The sequence below is a fragment of the Prionailurus viverrinus genome, chromosome A1 (genome assembly GCF_022837055.1).
Source record: "Prionailurus viverrinus isolate Anna chromosome A1, UM_Priviv_1.0, whole genome shotgun sequence".
Classification (NCBI taxonomy): Eukaryota; Metazoa; Chordata; class Mammalia; order Carnivora; family Felidae; genus Prionailurus; species Prionailurus viverrinus.
The window spans coordinates 24,689,104-24,707,111 of NC_062561.1; the positions used below are offsets into that span (position 1 = coordinate 24,689,104).

An 18,008-nucleotide genomic window follows, 5' to 3' on the forward strand; every position below is an offset into this window, starting at 1 on the left:
CCCCGTTCATGCTCTGTCTCTCTCTGTCCCAAAAATAAATAAAAAACGTTGAAAAAAAAAATTTAAGAACATGAAGTGTTTGGGGCATGGTCCTTAAGGAATATGAGTGTAGGGCCAAACCAGACGGTAGCTTTGCTGCACGAGAGAGCTATGATTATCACACCAATAGGTGACTTCTCCATGCCAGCACTGGGTCTGGCATGTCCAACCCTACGTGCTACACGTTATTGGCATCCTGTCCATTTTACAAAGAAGGGAACTAGGGCTCAAGAAGTATCTTGCCCAAGGCGTGCAGCTGGTAAGTGGCAAAGAGATGGGAAGGTTCCCATCTGGCTGGGATGTCTGGCTGGGAATTCCCGCGCTAAACTCAGATCTGCCTTATTGTCCTCTTTCCTGATAGAATAATAATCCAGAGTAAAATTGCACAAATGGTGGTCTCGGGTCTTATTTAAAGACTTGCCTGGAACTACCAACCTTTAACGTCAGTAGGCTACTCTTAAGTCTGACTGCACATTGCCTGCTGCAAAAGGTTTGAGAAAGACAAAATCATTGCTCCTGTGGCTGGGAGGTCACGTGACCCCAAATGATGCTGACAACTTCATCAGGAGCACTCTGCACTGACAGCCAGTTTTCTTTCTAGGCTGCTGTCCTTTTAGGAGGATTCTAATTTTTTTTTCAACGTTTATTTATTTTTGGGACAGAGAGAGACAGAGCATGAACGGGGGAGGGGCAGAGAGAGAGGGAGACACAGAATCGGAAAGGCTCCAGGCTCTGAGCCATCAGTCCAGAGCCTGACGCGGGGCTCGAACTCACGGACCGCGAGATCGTGACCTGGCTGAAGTCGGACGCTTAACCGACTGCGCCACTCAGGCGCCCCGAGGAGGATTCTAAAAGCACGGCTGAGGCCTCTTTTTTGTTCTCTCTTTATAAATCATTAGTTGGAAAAGGGTCTGGTATTTTGCAGTTGTAACACATCCACAAAATGAACACAAAATTTAGGGCTCTGTGTGTGTGTGTGTGTGTGTGTGTGTGTGAGTGTTTGAGCCCATCTGAAGAGTCTTTCATAATACTTTGTAAATATCTAATAAATACAAACTGTAGCTAATATAAAAGACTAGCTTGTAGGTGTTATTGAATATATTATTTCAAATACCAATCTTATCTTTTATGGTTAGTACTTCCCATGTCCCGATTAAGTAATTTTTACTCGCCTCCAGGTCACCAAGGCATTCTATGTGCTTTTTAAAGATTAAGTGTTTTTACTTTTCCACCTTTCACATTAAGGTCTGTAATCCCTCTCAAAGTAATTTTTGTGTATTGTGTGAAGTAAAGGTCAAGGTTCAGTTATATTCCATATGGTGTCAAATTGCCCAAGCACAATGGATCATTTTCCCCCCACTGAACTGCACTCGTTTCTTTGTTGCCAATCAAGTGGCCATGTATCCGAGTCTATTCAAACTCTCTCTTCTATTCTAGTGATCTCTTAGTCAACAAAAGCCTTGAGCATTAACGAGTGAATTATACTGTCTTTCTGAGGTTAGAAGGAAGAGAAGACCTACATTCAGCGCAGTTTAATACAGTAAATTATAAAGCCATATATTGGATGCTTCCTGTGTACTAGATGTTATGCTCAGTACTTTACATTTATCATGTCATTTATACTATATAACTAATTAATGGTCTGTGCTATATTGACAAAACAAAGGCTTGACAAATCCCGTGTTTCTCTCTGCACTATCAGTTTAAAGGCATCTAATTTATTTTTCTGCAACCTTCCTTCACATCTCTAAATCATCCAAACCAAGGCATGATCGTCATTTTTGGAGAATCTGATGTTCTTGGCTTGATGTCAATTTCAAGAAACGGAGAAGTCAGTCCTGCTTAAGACATTAGGAAAAGGAAATTTCAAAGCCTATTTGTAACTAAGCACATGGAGAGCAGGACAAGACAGCGAGTTCTGAGCAGAAAGCGCAGAGAGTCTGAGTAACGTCCAGAACAAAGGAAGGGCTCAGAAAGAATGACTACGAACTTCGCTACAATGTTCTCTGTCCCGGCTATTAGGTCACCCCAGGAAAATACACAGCTATTTGAAAACGGAAAAGAGCTTTGTGTCCGCCCTCCAGCTGCTCCCTTGGCTTCTTGCAGGCTCTGAAAACAAATCAATGATAGATGCTCACAAGGCATTCTGTTTAGGCTTTTGCTACTCAAAATGTGGTCTCTGGCTCAGCAGTCCCGGCATCACCTAAGACCTTGCTGTAGCATCAGGGGCTCCAACGGAGAACTACTGGGTCAGAATCTACATTTTTTTTTCAAGACTAAGGGGATTCCCGTGCACATGAAAACTTAAGACGTATTAGATCACCAAGAATGGAAAATGCAAACATGAGCAGGCTCCCACTGTCCCACTGTCAGGTCCCATTGTCCAGGAGCCTTCAGTAACTCCCCCTGCCCTTGGGCTAAAGCTCCAACACCTTAAGGTGGCCTTAGATTCTCCCCTCCAGCCTCCTCTCCTCATCCTCCCCTTCTTGTATTTCACCCAAGCCCAACTTAGAGCAGCAACAGGAATCAGCCAGGCTTTCTTTTCCTGCTTTGTGTTGCACGTGTTTCTGCTACTTAAAACAGGACTGTCTTAAAGCCACTAATTAGAAACAATAAACATTTAAAAAGAGGCCCCCTGGCCCATTGGAGCCCAGTGAATGTGCATGTGGCTAGGTCAGTGCATCAGCTCTGTACACAGCTGAACTCAAGAAGCAGAGCTCTCCCCAGGAGGGTTCTTCAGTCAGTAGCTTTCAGCCAATAGCATTTCTCAAGAGACCTCTTTGTTTACACTTGGATGGACTCTGACAGCAGCTCCCACACCAAAGAATGACAATAAGACTCTTGGGAGCCCTTCTTAGTTGACCAACTGCTGTAATGATTCGTTGAAATGCTCTACTTGTCTTTCCTTCTTCAAAAAGACCTAGTGTTTCGTGTTGTACATGATATGGGTGTCAGCTATGTTGACAAGAATGTCACAAGCTCTTTCACCAGCCAACCTGAAGAGCTTCCTCGTGTCGCGGAGTAGAACTGAAGCTCCCTCCTGTATGAGGGAAGTCCCTGCTGTCTGCTAAGACTGGCATTGACTTTTTAATTTTTCTCGGTAAGTGGACGAGAGAGCTGGGTATTATCGTCACAAATTCTGCTACGTGCAGTCCATACAAGCTAATTACCAATGTCTTCCTAGCAGAGGCACTCGTTCACAACTAGCCAGAGAGAGAGAGATGGTTATTCCTCAAGTTCCAGACTATCAAAGGTAGACCATTCGTGGCTTGCGGACTCTACATTTTGCCAAAATGTCTTTATTCGACAGATACTTTTAAGAGCCTAGATTATGTTCAAAGCACTTTGATGATTAGAGGGAAAAAACTGAGATATTTCCAGTGGAATCCAGGAAACCACTTGGCAAGGATACTATACTGTAGCTCCAAAAACTGCATTTTTGGAGCTTGGATTTTGCAGTGCAACCAAAATCACTCAGTCTCTTGAGGTCTGTAATTTAAAACAATACAAAATTTATTATCATACAATTCTGGAGGTCCGAAATTCTGAAATGGGTCTCACTGACTTAAGATCAAGGAGTCAGCAGGGCTGTGTGTTCCTTCCAGAGGCTCTGCAGAAGAATCTATTTCCTGGTCTGTTCCACCTTCTAGAAGGTGCCTTCATTCTTTGGCTCACGGTCTGCTTTCATCTTCAAAGCCAGCAATGGCTGGCCAGATCTTTGTCACATTGCATCACTCTGACTCTCCTGCCTCCCTCTTTTCCTTATGAGGACCCTTGTGATTACGTTGGGACATGTGAATGGTCTAGGATAATCTTCTCCTGTCAGAGTCAGTTGCTTGGCAACCTTAATTCTATCTGCAATCTACATTCTCCTTTGCCGTGTAACATGACATAATTACAGGTTCTGGGGATTAGGATGTGGGCGTCTTTGGGGGACGATTCCTCTCCCTATTACAGGATCTGATTTAATTTGACCAAACTCACTGGAGATTAATAGGCAAGAAGGAATGATAATTTATGACTATTTACTATGAAAAATATAACTTCAGGGTAGTGGAGTCGGTGAGAACGCCCATGGTGGCTGGTCAGCACCTTCTTTCCCTGTAGGCAAACTGACAGGCAAATCTACTTTTAAATAGAAGTTCGTAAGGACAGCACGAAATTAGAGCATCAAGTCAAGCTGAATGACTTAATGGCTAGTGAAATGAATCAAAAAAGAGAGAGAGAAGGGGCCCCCCCCCGGGTGGTTCAGTCGGTTAAGCCTCTGACTTGGGCTCAGGTCAGGATCTCACAGTGTGTGGGCCGGAGCCCCACATCGTCCGGCTCTGTGCTGACAGCCTGCTTCACAGTCGTGTCTCCCTCTCTCTCTGCCCCTCCCCTGCTCACGCTCTCTGTCTCAAAAATAAATACACATTAAAAATTTTTTTAAAAAGAGAGAGAGAGAGAGAAGGTGTTGGTTGGATCCATCTCTGCGACAGAGAGCTAGTCTCCCCCAGATTCATTTTACTGGCATATTAAAAGATTGTAACTTAATGTGGCAAAATAATTTATTGAATAAATAAAGTATTTGTATTTTATTGTTCGTGATAACTTATTAAGAAATGGACTTGTTTTATTCTTAGTGCTTTGCAGAAAAATCCAAAGGAATTGAGACCACTTTTCTGTTAATCTCCCTGCCCCTTAGAGGATCAGTAGGGCTTGGAGTACCCCAGGGCGGAGTTAAGGCATTGTGTATTTAACTTAGTTGGATTGTGTGGTATGGTAAGCAGAAAGGCAGGAGTTGCCTGAGTGGGAAGTGGCTTCTTCAAAGAGAAGAAGCTTTTTTTTTTAGTTTATTTATTTTGAGAGAGAGAGAGAGAGAAAGAACGTGAGAGCAGGTGCGTGCGTGTGTGTGTGTGTGTGTGTGTGTGTGTGTGTGTGTGTGTGTGTGTGTTCCTATGCGCATGCGCATGAGGGAGGGCTAGAGAGAGGGGGAGAGAATCCCACAGCGGGAGCCCGTCAGCGCAGAGTCCTATGCAGGGCTCCATCTCGCAATCTGTGAGAACATGACCTGAGCTGAAATCAAGGGTCCGATGCTTAACCAACTGAGCCACCCAGGCACCCCTGCCTTTTTGTTTTTTAATGGGAAGGGCAGAAAGGGTCTGTGAGAGAGGGATAGCCTCTCTGAAGGGGCAGCGTTTGAATGCTGAGTGACTGAATCCCTAAGAGCCTGGTGAAGGACCCTTGTACCCACACTTGGTATAGAGTGATGGCACTGCTCAAATTAGTAAATTTCAAAAATGAGGATCTCTCTAGTGACCATGATGGAAGAGACCAGAAATGTTACATAGGCACTTGAGTTCTTGACAAACTTTAGGGAGGGAGCAAGGCTCGCTAACACATGGCACCTTTTTCCTGCTACCTTTTCAAGTGGGGATACCAAGTCAACTTAATTTGATGTAGAAACAATTTTAGAAAAATAAGGTTTTTCTTTTCTTTTCTCTTTTTTCTTTCTTTCCTTCCTTCTTTTCTTTTCTTTTCTTTTCTTTCCTTTTCTTTCCTTTTCTTTTTTCTTTCTTTCGTATCCAAGTTCCAGAGAAAGATTCCTACCAGCCACACAGGATTTAATCTAGGCATTTTAGCCTTTCCTTATCAAACAGCCCATGTGGAAATGACATAAGGAATTATCTCTACTGGGCCAGAAGGCTACCAGAAAGACTAACAAAATGTCAGGCAAGAAACACTGAGGTACCAGGTCGTCTCTGGGAAGCCGACGTGAAAAACGTAAAATGTGGTTGATGGCTTGAGGCACAAAGGTAGGAAACAGTGAAGTATGTCCTCAGAGCAATTGGTGGGCCATTGAGAGCCTTAGCATAATTGAGACACGAGTGAGAGAAGAGACTGGAAATTGGGCTGAGATCATAGTAAAGAACACTTTAAATGTTGACTAAGAAACTAAATGTTGGACACTTCAAGTGTTTCCAAACATGGGATAATCTTAGCCTCATGTCTTTCCCTTTCACGGGATGGCATTCAAATCACACCCCGCAAGCCACGTGAACAGTTAGCAAATACATGGAACACCAGAAACATGTGAAGTACAGGGCCAGGTCTGGGGGGAGGGAGTTGTGGGGGAAGTAACTCAGAACCGAGTAAGGTCCCCTGGGTCGACAATCCAGAGGGCAAGACAGAATACAAACAGCTTACTGTTTCAGTTCAAACAGCAGATTACTGGGTACCCTTGCACTCATGTGGGACCCCACATTTTTACGTATACCACATTTCTTGTGAAAAGAGACCACAGAACAGGTGCAGCTTCTGGTTCTACTAGTCCCGCTAACTAAGGGCATCTTCAAAGAGGATGGGGAGAGGAGGAGGGGGGCTAAGGACAAGGTTTACTGGTTTTCCGTCAGACCCAAGGCACGTGTCCTTCCTCTTGCCATTTCCACCAAAACAGGCTGACCCTGGGGATCAAGGTTTGCTTGTGACAAAATACTTTTGCTCGTGATGAAAGGGGAAACAGGCTCGAAATGGAGTCATTTGCCCCCACAAGAGTAAACCAAGAGTTCCTTACAGTTTCAGCTACGCCTTGAACGCGCCCTCCAATCAGTCTGGAATGAACTGATGGCACTAGTGAGGTTAGACTGGGTGAGAAGCCCCGCCCCCTGCCTGTCCCTCAGAGGAGAGTGACCTTGCTGGAAATCATCCTTTCTTTTGTTTATGGCTTCCTTGTCCCACCCCCTTTCTGCCTTTAAAAACCTTCCCTTTTTGTACAGAGCTCCCTTCTGTGAGCCTGATTCATGAATCATTGAATAAAGTCAATTAGATCTTTAAATTTACTCAGTTAAATGTTGTGTTTTTTAAAACATATTTTAGCTCCCTCTGTCTCTGAAAGGTAGAACCTCTTTCAGGGTATGGCATTTCTGAACATGCCCTCACAGACCCCCAGCTACCTATCACCGGCAGAAGCAAGTAGTAAAGTGGCAGGATTACTCTTCCTTTTGAATGAGGAGCACGACAAACCCAAAGCTAGGCTCTGGCACCCTAAAGGAAAGCAAAATAGGGCAAGACTGGGGCGCCTGGGTGGCGCAGTCGGTTAAGCGTCCGACTTCAGCCAGGTCACGATCTCGTGGTCCGTGAGTTTGAGCCCCTCGTCGGGCTCTGGGCTGATGGCTCAGAGCCTGGAGCCTGTTTCCGATTCTGTGTCTCCCTCTCTCTCTGCCCTTTCCCCGTTCATGCTCTGTCTCTCTCTGTCCCAAAAATAAATAAACGTTGAAAAAAAAATTAAAAAAAAAAATAGGGCAAGACTTATGAAAATTCAAAGAGTTTCCGGGGCCAGAAGGCATCTCTTATCTTAGCATGTTGCTTTCCCTTGGGCTTTTACTCCAAAGAAGTATTACATCCTGATGATACACCTTAAATATATTTATATATGTTTATAATATTACATATATATATAATGTATATAATATATCATATATAACATATATACTATGCATTTTCAATATATATTTATATACATGTATATACATACATACACATATACCTTATTATGGTAAAATACACAGAACATAAAATTTACTACTTTAACCATTTGTATGTATCCAATTCAGTGCCATTAAGTACATTTGCAATAATGTGCAACGATCACCACCATCCATCTCCAGAACTTTCTTATCATCCCAAGCAGAAACTGTACCCACAAAATGATAATTTCCCATTTCCACTCCTCCCGTCTCTGGTAGCCTCTCCTCTCTTTTCTGTCTCAATGAGTTTGCCTATTCTAGGTTCCTCACGTAAGTAGCATCATCATACAAATTTGTCCTTTGTGGATAATGGAGGTTTCAGACACACAGGAAGGAGGAAAAGAAACTGAGACAAGCCTAATGCAGCCTGGTTCTTTTACCCCTTGTCACATGCTGACTTCCCTCACATGTAGCATCATCCCTTCTTCCCTGAAAGTCATGATGTCAGCAGACTCCTTTTCGTAGCTTACGAGGCAGTTCATCTCATTTCGTTCCTGTTTTGCACGGAGACTGATTTCTCCTTTGCTGACTTCGTTAGCTGAGCTCAACAACAGGGTCGTGTCCCTGCTCATGGCACAAATCACGTCTTGTGAAGTCTGGCTGGGTTTGGAAGGGCAGCTGCCAGGCTTCTGCTCCCCTATGAGGCTGGTCCTGGCCACAATGGAGACTTGTGTGTGACCAATGGGTGCTGGGCAGGAGCCCAGCTAGATGAAGCCGTGAGTTGTTCCTGATATGCTCACTGCCCTGGGGCCCCAGGGCGTGGAGGGCACTGTGACCTGGAGGATGACCTTCCCCATGAAAAAGAAAACCAACCCCTGCTTTTCCTGAGTGGTTTTTGGCTTGTAATTATCAGTGACTTTCTCAGCATTGAACAATTGATTGGGCAGTCTTGGAAAGCCCAAACTCAGCATTTAGGACTTAGGAAATTCTACCTCCAGAACTCTAATCTCAGAGGGGACAGTCGATTTCCAGTATTCCTTATTTGAAACACCTGTCCTTGAGCTTTCTCTCTTAGTTGTAGAGATAAGCTTGCAGAATGTGGCTTCCTTTACTTGTGATTAGATGTTGAATGTGGATGTTCAAGTTTATAGGATGCCCACATAACAGGGCATAGGCCAGCCTATTTACTTTTGATAAAGATGATTCCAAAGTGACTTCAAAGGAGACTGACCAAATCTTACCATCTTGGTCTAAAATCTCCTAGTGTCCCTACAAGAATGCTTTCTTTGCCTTGGATTTGTCCAGTCTACCACCTAGTACAGTTTGGTTTCTGTTGGTTTTTTTTTTTCCCTTTGAATACTAGACTTACTGGTTTACTTTGCATGACATTTTTTCTGTCCACTTCCTCCTGATTCCTTTCCTCTTTTAATTATTGCTTGAAAATTCTCATGCTTCGCCCCTCGATTTCATTATTTTTCTGTGTAGCATGGTGGAAAAGGGACATAAGGTTTGGTTGATGGAGACCTCGGTCTTCAGAGCCCAACTGTGCTTTACTAACTGTGTGACCTTGGACAAGTAACTTAACCTCTTTAAGACACAGAGGAAGAATCTGCGGAAACAAATGATATTCCGGAATATTGATAGGATGGCTCAAAAATAATTTGTAAAAGTACCCGAGCCTACATATACATTTTTTTTTTAGTTTAATGTAAGCCCTTCCCAGTCTGTCTTCAGCCGATCCGAATTCCTGAGACAGAACCCCAAAAGTTCAGAGTCCTTTCCGGTCTAAGCGATTCTAGGCTCCAAACAGGCTGTGCTCAGTGTTAAGTCGGGTGATTGACAGCTAGTGTTCACCAGACTCTGACTTAGGATCAGAGACTACCAGACGCCGCCCCTTAGCCACTCCAGTCTAGGCTGTGCCAGGAAAAGCGTGTTCCAAAGAGACATCCAGCAAATAAAGCCCAACATACCCGTGAGCTGTTTCCACAACCTGGAGGTGACCCAGGACAAAGCCAAAGAACCAAGGGGGTGGGGAGGGGGGGTGCGATGCGGTTGGCTTACCCTGCAGAAGGGAGTCTTTTAAGTAATCCTAGATCGGCTCACCTGCTGCCTGTTGCTACCGGGGCAGGTAACTCCGAGATTCTTCCCCTAACAGAGGTTAGGGCGCTGGCGGAGCGTGTTCAGCCTCCCTAGGGGCGAAGGGACACCATGCACTCAGCCCTACCAACGGTCAGGGCTTCGGTGTCTGAGCGTGACAACATTCTGTTTGGTTGGCAGCTTCTCGCCAGCGTCCAGCTAGATCTGGACGCAACCCGCGGCACCCCTCGCTTCCAGAGGACTAGGTGATGAGTAGGTAGGACGGAGGCTGCCAGGGAAGTCGCCGTCGTGGGGCTCCGCGCGGAGCAGCCCGCTGAGGTCACGCTCGGGGGAAGCTTAGGTCTCCGTCGGGCGCGTAGATCTCTGTGCGGACGAATCCCGAATACTCGGCAGAGTCACGCGTTCTCTCAGGCAATTGCACTGAACGCCAAATACCGCTGCCCGGGGGAGGGGGGGGGGGTGTTGGGAATTCGTGTCCGCCAGGTCTGCGGGCATCTCGGTATTTCAACCCCAGAAAGCGCGTTTGCAGCTCAGCCCCCCCCCCCCCGCTCCCCCCAGCGAGGGAATGGCGTGATTTCGGGAGGGAACGCTGGGGGAGGGGAGCACGGCGGCCCCCGGCTGTCCCAGCCCGCGTCACCCGGCTCGGGGGTGGGCGGCCGAGGACACGGCCGCGGCGGTGGGGGCAGCGCGGGGGCCGCAGTTCCTTCCGGCTCGCGTCCTCCGCGTCTCCCCGCCGGCTGCAGGCCCGGCCGCGGCGCTTCGCTTCCTCGGGGACCTTCTCGGATTGCTGCGGTGGCCCGGGATTTCGATGGGGGTGGGGTGGCGGCGGCGTGGCAGCGTCAGGGCGCCGCTTCCCCCTCCTCGCTCCCTCTTTCCGCCGCGGTGGCGCGCGCCCGGAGCCCAGCGAGCCGGGAGCCGACGCGATGCGCGCACCTGGTGAGCGGGGATGAGCGGGGGTGAGCGGGCCGGGGGCGCGAGGGGCGCCGGAGGTGGGTAACGCCGGCGCGGTGAGGCTGCTGCAGCGGTGAGGGGGGGAGGGGCGAGGGGCTCCGGAGAGGCGTGCGCAAGCTCGGGGGCACGCCGGGGCAGGGGCCGGGCAGTGCCGAGGCCCCTGGGCGAATGGAGGAGGGGGCTGCTCTGCAGGGGTGGCGGGTTTTTATGGAATCGACCTGGCAAAAGGGGGCGACCCCGTGCTCGGCTTGGATCCAGAAGGCTCAGGAACGGAACCTCGAAGACACTTCAGCGCCGGGCGACGGTCAGTGAGCCCAAAGCCTGCGCCCTGCGTGGCCCCAGGCACCGCGCTCCGGGCGCGCCGGCTTTTCTCGGTTCCCCAAAAGCGCGCGCACAGATGGCGAAGGCCCGCGGAGGACCCCCTCCGCACACACCCAGCCCTATGTATGGATGGCTGGTGGCCCAAACCCATAAACTTTCTGTTACTTAACCGAGCTGGGTTAGTGAGCGCACGGCCGGTTATGTGGTCCCCAGCGCCCACCGAGAAGTCCACCTGCTGACACTGCGGCGGGGAAAGCGGCGCTGCACCCCCACCCCGCTCCAGCCTGCCGGTGGCCGCGGTGAGGTTCGCCACCCTCCTGCCACATTGATACCGTCAGCCTGGAGAATGTGGAGAACCGCCGGAAGAGGGGTTATGTAGCCCGAATGGGAATCAAGACGATAAGGAAGGGGTATATTCCGGAACCGTGCTTACTGTGTTATTGCAATGGCACTTGGAAGGATCTCTGAACTGACGGTATGTTGGGAAAGCGCAAAGGACTGAGGGTCTGCAGCCTTGGGTTCCGGGGACTCTGTCCTGAAAGGCTGAGTAGCAGCAGTGAGGTCTGGGCAAGTCAAGAAACCTTGTTTGTGTGAGAAGCAGCAGGGTGATCCCTGCCCTACCTCACTGGACGGTAACTGGAGGAAGAGTAGGGTTTTGAAAAGCAGAAGTGTGGTTCCTATAAATTAAGGTATCACCACATTGCTGCGCACACCTCCCTCCTGGCCGCCAGCAGAACCTCGTTTGGAGCAGAGGTAAGGCAGCACCTTCAGGGTAGTGCGGGCACTTTCCCGCTTACCTGTCCACGATGTCCCGGTGTGGCCGTTCCTCAGTGTTTCGTTCAGGGCCCTCTGGCGAGCAGTACTGCCTGACGCTACGCATCAGTGTGACCTCAGGGTTCAGGAACTGTGCCTTCCTCATCTTCTTTAGGGCCGGAGGGAGATGCTAGGCAAGTTGATGAAAACCGGTCGTGGCCTCTGGGGGTTAGATTTGATTTGAGATGCTCTTCATGACTCTGAAAACATCCTTAGCCTTCTGAAGTTGGAGGTCGTGTTTTCTGACGCAGGGAAGACTGCCAGCACCAAGGATAAACGTGCAAGAATAAGCGTTTTAACTGGAATGGTCTTTAGAGGAGGATAAGCAAAGAGGTCAAGAAAGACTGCGTCGCTCGCGAACACATTTTCCCCACCTGTCTGAGGGCACACAAAGAATAGCTTTGCCAAATTTGAATAGTTTCCCTTGTTACTAAATTTAGATTCGTATTTCTCATATGGAAAGGAAAGAGTCACATGGTTGGTTGCATTACTGTTAAAATTGAAGCAGTTCTTTTTAAATAAGCTTGTCAGGGTGCCTGGGTGGCTCAGTCGGTTAAGCGTCCGACTTCGGCTCAGGTCACGATCTCGCGGTCCGTGAGTTCGAGCCCCGCGTCGGGCTCTGTGCTGACAGCTCAGAGCCTGGAGCCTGTTTCAGATTCTGTGTCTCCCTCTCTCTCTGACCCTCTCCCGTTCATGCTCTGTCTCTCTGTCTCAAAAATAAATAAACGTTAAACAAACAAAAAAAAAATTAAATAAGCTTGTCAAGCCTTCCAGAGATTATAAACATGAGCAATAGTAATGCCTGTGTGTCATATTGTATCCTTTCTAAAGAGATAAGTAAGGTATGCAAGTCAATATTACCAAGACCTCTGATTGTTTTTGCGTTGTCATTTTTTTTTTTTTACCATTTACTTATTTTTGAGAGACAGAGCTGTAGCAGGGAAGGGGCAGAGAGAGAAGGAGACACCGAATCTGAAGCAGGCTCCAGGCTCTGAGCTGTCAGCACAGAGCCCGACGTGGGGCTCAAACCCATGAACTGTGAAATCGTGATGTGAGTCAAAGTCGGAAGCTTAACTGACTGAGCCACCCAGGCGTCCCGAGTTTTCATTTTAATTAAAAAGACTTGAAAGATGACTCATTTGCAAAGTTGGGAAATAAAACTAGGTCTCCTTAATTGTGCTTCATACATTGAAGTCTAAGTCTGTAAAATTGCACTTATGGTGATGATAAAGCCAACTTTTATGGAATAGTGTCTGTCGGACTGAGATATGCATGTTACAATTCGTTAAGTTCTCACAACAATCTGTAAAAAAAACTGAAGCACAGAGAGGTTAAGTGCCTTGCCCAAGGTCACACAGCTGGTAAATGAGGAATTTCTCAGATTGGCATAAAAATTATATTTGATTGGGACTCTTTTTTCCCCCCTTAATTTTTGTGCTGTTGTATCTTACACATACAGAAGCATGAGGGTGAGATTGGGGGGCTCTGGAGCAAGGTTCCAGGCTCCCAGTGCTGAGCTTGCTGCTCAGTTGCTGTGTGTGGTCTTCACTTCCTTTTCCTAGGCCTCAGTGTTCTCATCCACAAGATAGTAATAATAATCCTATATTGAATGATGCTTTATTTCTCATGTGTGAACTGCGAAAGGGAAATACTGCCGCAGGTAAAAGGAAGTCTCAGAGGCAGGTGTTTTTGTCGTTGTTAACAGTAGGCTGGAAAATGACAAAGGAGAAGCAGCTGAAATGATCTACACACTTAAATGTGATCTGCTCAACAACTAATGTTTGAAAATTCCTTAAAAAAATATTTTGGTTCAGGGGCGCCTCGGTGGCTCAGCCGGTCAAGCATCCAACTTCAGCTCAGGTCATGATCTCATGTCTCATAGGTTCAAGCCCCACATCTGGCTCTGTGTTGACAGCTCAGAGCCTGGAGACTGCTTCAAATTCTGTGTCTCCCTCTCTTTGCCCCTCCCCAACTCGGTTCCTCTCTCTCTCTCTCTCTCTCTCTCTCTCTCTCTCTCTCTCTCTCTCTCTCTGTCTCTCTCTGTCTCTCTCTCAAAAATAAATAAACACTACTAAAAGAAAAATTAAAAAAATATTTTAGTTCTGTTCTTGGATCCTTAGTTTTACATTTACTGAAAGAGATAAATGTAAATTGGACCTCAAAGTTTTGGGGGCAGGTGACCTTGAAAAGCACCCATGGCCAACAGGTGCTCTGCTCTAGTTGATTTCAGGTGATGAAGACTGAAGGGCGGTGCGGGATTCTTTTTAATCCTTAGGCTCCTCTACATTCTCTTATTTCAACAATCTATAGTGGGTCAGGAAACAAGTGTCCTGGGAACATATGTAAAGTACCTCCCTATTCTCTCTTTCTTTCTTTGGAAGCTGTTTTTAGAAGACAGCTTTTGGGACGGCTATTTTACATACGGTAGGTCGGGAGACTTGAGCTTTTATTTATGCACATTTTAAGAGTGTTTTAAACCTTCAAATCACTTGAACTGTCCTATGACATACATAAAACCTGTTCTTTGTTTTGTGTTGTTTTTCCTGCTGGCTCACTTTTCGTTTAAACTCGGTCTCTGTGGAGATTTGGGCCAAGGTCACTGACATTGCCAGCAGCTACTTCGTGCTTGATAAACTTGGATATTCTCCAGAAACGTTTGAATCTCTGAGATTTAGAGGTCTTTCCTTCATCCCTGTGCTGTTGCGGGTAAGAATGTGAACTTGGGAGCAAGACTGCTTGGGTGTGCAACGCTCCCCTTTATTGGCTGTGCCTCGGGTCTGCATCTGTAAAGTGAAAACAGTGTTGTTGTATGTACCTCATAGGTTGTTAGAGGGATCAAGTGTGTGTGTGTGTGTGTGTGTGTGTGTGTGTATAGAAAATCTAGAACAGTTCCAGGCACCTACTAAAAAACTTCATGCAAGTGTTAGTTATGAGCCGATGACGATGGCTAAGATAATAGGTGAGTACTCTGGAGGAAAAAAAAATAGAGCAGTAAATGAGGATAGTGTGCACCTTAGGGATGCAGTTTGAAAAAGGGTGATGAGGAAAGTCTCATTCCAGAGGTACTTTTGAATAAAGATGGCGGTGCCGAAGACTATAGACGAGTGTAGGGGAGGGGTGCAGAAGGGTATAGAGGTGTAGGGATGTAGAGGTAATAGATAAGGAGGTCAGAGAGGTAACTCAGGGACACACGGACAGATATTGCAAGTGTTGAAGGGTTTATTTTTGTTTGTTTGTTTGTTGGGACCAGCAGAACCTCCCTCACGGTGCTGGTTTAAAGACAAGGGTGGGTGTCTGAGCTCTGGGGGTAGGGTCTGGGAACCGGTGCCCAGTTACTGGTTGCCATCACATTGATGATGTTGTCTTTACCAGTCCTTGGTTTCGTTGTTTTTTTTTTTTCTCTTTTCTTTTTCTAGATAGTTCTGCTGTGGCATTTTCACTTCTTCCTCTCTCTTCTCTATACCTACTTTAGGCACACATATTCAGTATGCCTCTTATTTGCTCTCTGTTTCCCCTTTCAGCTTTCAGTACCTTAGTTTGCAGCCTGACTTAGAGCGAGTGCTCCTTCCATCCCTCTGCCCATGCCCACCAGCATTCTCCAGGCTTCCTAGACCTTGTTTGAAGAGAGATGGGCACTTCCTCCCATCTCATTTTTTTTTTTTTTTGGACAGCATTATTGAGATTGAGATAGAATTCACATAACCTGCAATTCACCCATTTACAGCGTACAAGTTAGTGGCTTTAATATATTCACAGATATGTGTCCTCACCGTCACGGTTGATTTGAGAACATTTAGAACCTCAAAAAGATACCCTGTACCCGTTAGCTCTCACTGTTTCTGTTCTCATTCCCTCCTCCCCACCCCACCCCCCCAAAAAAACCCCACTCATCTATGTTTTGTCTGTATGGATTCGCCTATTCTGGACATTTCATAAAAATGCATCTGTTAATACGAAATATCTTTTGTGCCTGGTGATTTCACTTAGTATAATGTTTTCAGGGCTCACCCATGTCGCGGTGTGTTAGTACTTCGTACTGTGGCTAGATAATACCGCATCGCGTGCAGCCCCACACTTGGTTTACCCGTTCATCAGTTGATGGACATTTGGGTTGTTTGCCCCTTTTGGCTTCTGTGACTATTTCTGCCGTTGACATTTGTGCGCAAATTCTTGCGTGAGCACATGCTTTCGTTCTCTTCGGTATATCCTCAGGAGTGGAATTGCTAGGCCAAATGGTAACTGTATGCTTGACCATTTGAGTAACTGCCGGACGGTTTTCCAGTACGGCTCCCCATTTTATTTGGCCCAAACATGGGAACTTTGCCATTGTTCCAATGCAGGTCCCTACGCTTACTTCGGGTAAAGTTTTGAATTAATGTTTTTTGCAAGGCTTATTCAGTTATGTGATGTTCATGTGTAAGTAATTTTTTGTTTGTTATTGTTTTTTTAAATATTTTTTAATGTTTTATTTATTTTTGAGACAGAGGGAGAGACAGAGTATGAGCAGGGAAGGGGCAGAGAGAGAGGGAGACACAGAGAGGGAGAAGCAGGCTCCAGGCTCTGAGCTGTCAGCACAGAGCCTGACGTGGGGCTCAAACCCACGACCCTTGGGATCATGACCTGAGCTGAAGTCAGACGTTTAGCCGACTGAGCCACCAGGTGCCCCTGTTTGTTACTGTTTTTTATATAAAAGGTTTTAAGTAAAACATTACTTGGGTGGTGGTATGTACCTTTAGGTTACAAGATGATTTATTGGAAAGCAAGAACGAAATGTTATGTTCATGAATTTTTACATTACATATTAGTATACCTGTGCCTCGATAAGGTTTATAAATAAATATTGGAGCTGTTAGTACAATGACTTTTGTTTTTTACACAAATCAGTGTAATCATAACGTTCTGGGCACAACTGTTCTAAAGACATGGAATCAAATACAGTGGTGTGGTTCTTAATCCTTTGTTTTGTGACAGATTTAATAGGAATGTTCTTAAATTTACATTGCTAACGAAATTGAAAATATCCCAACTTCAGCCCCAATGATATACATAAATAGGAATGGAAGGAGCCTTGGATCAGGTGTCAGACTTTTGTTTTTTTTGTTCTCCTGGTAAATTACTGATGGTGAGGCCTTGGGCAAGCCCTCTAACGTTCTTTACGTCCGTTCCCAAATTGGCATAATACCACCTGAAACACTCCGCGACAGTGGTCACTGTGACCTATGCGGTGACCACAGGAAGTTAGTCATTTGTGTGTCTTAGGCAATCTTGCAGTTTTCTCAGGCACATAGCTCGTGTTCCTTGGTCTTTGCCTTCGTGGGGTCTTCCCCGGCGAACCTTACCCCGCGCATTTGTCATAATTGCTTTCTGACCTTCCTCCGTGTTCTCCTGACGGCGGACCTTCCAAGTTAAGGGTCACTGCCAAAGTTCAGGCGGGCAGGGAGGAGTCCATGTGATGCCACCAGCCTCGTTGCTATATGCCATTGCAATAGAGCACTGCTTCCTTCCTGGTGCTGTTAGTGTTCGAACACAGAGTTCAGCATGTGCCGTGGTGAGGGCGCAGCTGTGTGAAAACGGCAGTTGACCCTGATTGCGGACCGCGTTGTGGAAGCTATGGAGTCGCGTTGCTGGGCCTCGAAAACAGTCGCCCTTCTGTTTGATAAGTGATGGTTTGAGTTTCTCAACATCCTTGGGGGTGGGGGTTTGTCCAAACGCAGAGCATGAAGGGAAGTAGATACGGAAAGATGGGGAGAGGACCGGGGAGCTTTGTGAACGAGACACCGTCCATGCTCTTTGCTCACCTGCATTTCGTTACTACTGAGCATGCTCAGTAAGCCGCCTTAAAGTGGGCGTAAACGAATTTTACCCTTTACCCCAACTCTCGTTTGTGATTTCTGTTCTCTAGCTTCCTTTATCCTAAGGAAACAGTTGAACAGAAATTTTAGGTCGTGATCTCCAGCTTCTTCTAAAGGTTGACATCTATTCTCCATTTTCTTTCCTGGGCGACAGAAATAACCAGCAGAACCATTCTTAGGTACTGTTGGTTTGTTCATTCGTTCATTGTATTCACACTCAATGCGTGTTTGGTTGAGCACCTATTATGTGCCCCTGTTCTAGATTCTGGGAACAAAGCAGTGTCCAGAGAACAATTTTTTTTTTTTTAAGAACAGTTACCCTCAGAGATTTTCCATTCTAGTGGGTGTTCGTGTTTGAGGCTAAATACAATGGGGATTAATGCCAAGGAGTAAGGAGAAAACCAGAGGTGGGAAGTGGGGCGGGGGGTGGGGGGAGAGGAATTACTGGCTGGGGCAGTTGCCGTGACATAGGGTGACCATGGAGGCCTCA

The 18,008-nt window shown here is 46.6% G+C and overlaps 1 protein-coding gene across 10 annotated transcripts in view; it reads left to right on the forward strand.

The window, feature by feature from the left end:
* Positions 1-9,463: 9,463 nt before the first annotated feature.
* The window catches only part of RUBCNL (rubicon like autophagy enhancer), a 43,433-nt gene continuing 34,888 nt past the window's right edge, over positions 9,464-18,008 (forward strand). For 5 of the 10 annotated variants that reach the window (XR_007153691.1, XM_047864840.1, XM_047864787.1 and 2 more), the window contains exon 1: positions 10,387-10,517. The gene's annotated coding sequence lies outside the window, so the exon portion shown is untranslated. Of the gene's footprint in view, positions 9,481-10,386; positions 10,518-10,719; positions 11,329-11,363; positions 11,607-13,752; positions 14,373-14,575; positions 14,626-18,008 lie in introns of those variants that run through there. The other 5 variants (XM_047864832.1, XM_047864790.1, XM_047864807.1 and 2 more) reach the window with 5 other exon arrangements.